This window comes from Arachis hypogaea, chromosome 2 (genome assembly GCF_003086295.3).
Source record: "Arachis hypogaea cultivar Tifrunner chromosome 2, arahy.Tifrunner.gnm2.J5K5, whole genome shotgun sequence".
Lineage (NCBI taxonomy): Eukaryota > Viridiplantae > Streptophyta > Magnoliopsida > Fabales > Fabaceae > Arachis > Arachis hypogaea.
The window spans coordinates 42,174,397-42,178,291 of NC_092037.1; positions in this window are offsets into that span (position 1 = coordinate 42,174,397).

Consider the following 3,895-nt stretch of genomic DNA (forward strand, 5'->3'; position numbering starts at 1 on the left):
CTATGGTCACCTTGTAAATCTTAGTCAGGCAAACTCAAATGGATATGGTGATAAACGCATAAAACATAAAGATAAAGATAGAGATACTTATGTAATTCATTGGTAGGAATTTCAGATAAGCGTATGAAGATGCCTTCCCTTCCGTCTCTCTGCTTTCCTACTGTCTTCATCCAATCCTTCTTCCTCCTTTCCATGGCAAGCTTATGCAAGGGTTTCACCGTTGTCAGTGGCTACCTCCCATCCTCTCAGTGGAAATGTTCAACGCACCCTGTCACGGCACGGCTATCCATCTGTCGGTTCTCGATCAGGCCGAAATAGAATCCAGTGATTCTTTTGCGTCTGTCACTAACGCCCCACCCTCAGGAGTTTGAAGCACGTCACAGTCATTCAATCATTGAATCCTACTCAGAATACCACAGACAAGGTTAGACCTTCCGGATTCTCTTGAATGCCGCCATCAGTTCTAGCCTATACCACGAAGACTCTGATCTCACGGAATGGCTGGCTCGTTTGTCAGGCGAGCACTCGGTTGTCAGGCGATCAACCATGCATCGTGTATCAGGAATCCAAGAGATATTCACCCAATCGAAGGTAGAACGGAGGTGGTTGTCAGTCACACGTTCATAGGTGAGAATGATGATGAGTGTCATGGATCATCACATTCATCAAGTTGAAGAACAAGTGATATCTTAGAACAAGAACAAGCGGAATTGAATAGAAGAACAATAGTAATTGCATTAATACTCGAGGTACAGCAGAGCTCCACACCTTAATTTATGGTGTGTAGAAACTCCACTGTTGAAAATACATAAGAACAAGGTCTAGGCATGGCCGAATGGCCAGCCTCCCAATGATCTAAGATAGCATCAAAACAAAGATAACTACCCAGATATCTCAATACAATAGTAAAAGGTCCTACTTATAGAGAACTAGTAGCCTAGGGTGTACAGAGATGAGTAAATGACATAAAAATCCACTTCCGGGCCCACTTGGTGTGTGCTTGGGCTGAGCATTGAAGCATTTTCGTGTAGAGACTCCTCTTGGAGTTAAACGCCAGCTTTGGTGCCAGTTTGGGCGTTTAACTCCCATTCTTGTGCCAGTTCCGGCGTTTAACGCTGGAATTCCTGGGGGTGACTTTGAACGCCGGTTTGGGCAATCAAATCTTGGGCAAAGTATGGACTATCATATATTGCTGGAAAGCCCAGGATGTCTACTTTCCAACGCCGTTGAGAGCACGCCAATTGGGCTTCTGTAGCTCCAGAAAATTCGCTTCGAGTGCAGGGAGGTCAGAATCCAACAGCATCTGCAGTCCTTTTTTAGTCTCTGAATCGGATTTTTGCTCAGGTCCCTCAATTTCAGCCAGAAAATACCTGAAATCACAGAAAAACACACAAACTCATAGTAAAGTCCAGAAAAGTGAATTTTAACTAAAAACTAATAAAAATATACTAAAAACTAACTAGATCATACTAAAAACATACTAAAAATAATGCCAAAAAGCGTACAAATTATCCGCTCATCACAACACCAAACTTAAATTGTTGCTTGTCCTCAAGCAACTGAAATCAAATAAGATAAAAAGAAGAGAATATGCAATGAATTCCAAAAACATCTATGAAGATCAGTATTAATTAGATGTGCGGGGCTTTTAGCTTTTTGCCTCTGAATAGTTTTGGCATCTCACTCTATCCTTTGAAATTCAGAATGATTGGCTTCTTTAGGAACTCAGAATCCAGATAGTGTTATTGATTCTCCTAGTTAAGTATGATGATTCTTGAACACAACTACTTATTGAGTCTTGGCTGTGGCCCAAAGCACTCTGTCTTCCAGTATTACCACCGGATACATACATGCCACAGACACATAATTGGGTGAACCTTTTCAGATTGTGACTCAGCTTTGCTAGAGTCCCCAATTAGAGGTGTCCAGGGTTCTTAAGCACACTCTTTTTGCCTTGGATCACAACTTTATTTCTTTCTTTTTCTTTTTCTTTTTCTTTTTCTCCCTTTTTTTTCGTTTTTCTCCTTCTTTTTTTTGTATTCACTGCTTTTTTCTTGCTTCAAGAATCATTTTAATGATTTTTTAGATCCTCAGTAACATGTCTCCTTTTTCATCATTCTTTCAAGAGCCAACATTCATGAACCACAAATTCAAAAGACATATGCACTGTTTAAGCATACATTCAGAAAACAAAAATATTGCCACCACATCAAAATAATTAAACTGTTATAAAATTCAAAATTCATGCAATTCTTTTCTTTTTCAATTAAGCACATTTTTCATTCAAGAAAGGTGATGGATTCATAGGACATTCATAACTTTAAGGCATAGACACTAAGACACTAATGATCATAAGACACAAACATAGATAAACATAAGCATTAAAATTCGAAAAACATGAAAATAAAGAACAAGGAAATTAAAGAACGGGTCCACCTTAGTGATGGCAGCTTGTTCTTCCTCTTGAAGATCCCATGGAGTGCTTGAGCTCCTCAATGTCTCTTCCTTGTATTTGTTGCTCCTCTCTCATGATTCTTTGAACTTCTCTAATTTCATGGAGGATGATGGAGTGTTCTTGGTGCTCCACCCTTAGTTGTCCCATGTTGGAACTCAATTCTCCTAGGGAGGTGTTTAGTTGCTCCGAATAGTTTTGTGGAGGAAAGTGCATCCCTTGAGGCATCTCAGGGATTTGATGATGAGAGGGGTCTCTTGTTTGCTCCATCCTCTTCTTAGTGATGGGCTTGTCCTCATCAATGGGGATGTCTCCCTCTATGTCAACTCCAACTGAATAACAGAGGTGACAAATGAGATGAGGAAAGGCTAACCTTGCCAAGGTAGAGGACTTGTCCGCCACCTTATAAAGTTCTTGAGCTATAACCTCATGAACTTCTATTTCTTCTCCAATCATGATGCTATGAATCATGATAGCCCGGTCTATAGTAACTTCGGACCGGTTGCTAGTGGGAATGATTGAGCGTTGGATGAACTCTAACCATCCTCTAGCCACGGGTTTGAGGTCATGCCTTCTCAATTGAACCGGCTTTCCTCTTGAATCTCTCTTCCATTGGGCGCCCTCTTCACAAATGACTGTGAGGACTTGATCCAACCTTTGATCAAAGTTGACCCTTCTAGTGTAAGGATGTTCATCTCCTTGCATCATGGGCAAGTTGAATGCCAACCTTACATTTTCCGGACTAAAATCCAAGTATTTCCCCCGAACCATAGTAAGCCAATTTTTTGGATCTGGGTTCACACTTTGGTCATGGTTCTTAGTGATCCATGCATTGGCATAGAACTCTTGAACCATTAAGATTCCGACTTGTTGAATGGGGTTGGTAAGAACTTCCCAACCTCTTCTTCGGATCTCATGTCGGATCTTCGGATATTCACTCTTTTTGAGTGAAAAAGGGACCTCGGGGATCACCTTCTTCAAGGCCACAACTTCATAGAAGTGGTCTTGATGCACCCTTGAGATGAATCTCTCCATCTCCCATGACTCGGAGGTGGAAGCTTTTGCCTTCCCTTTCCTTTTTCTAGAGGTTTCTCCGGCCTTGGATGAAATAAATGGTTATGGAAAAACAAAAAGCAATGCTTTTACCACACCAAACTTAAAAGGTTTGCTCGTCCTCGAGCAAAAGAAGAAAGAAGAGAGTAGAAGAAGAAGAAATGTAGGAGAAGGAGATGGCTATATGTTTCGGCCAAAAGGGGGAGAAGTAGTGTTTAGGTTGTGTGAAAATGAAGGAGTGAATATGGGTTTATATAGGGGTGGGGGGGCTTATGGTTCGGCTATGTGAGGGTGGGTTTGGGAGGGAAAGTGTTTTGAATTTAAATGGTGAGGTAGGTGGGGTTTTATGAAGGATGGATGTGAGTGGTGAAGAGAAAGATGGGATTTGAT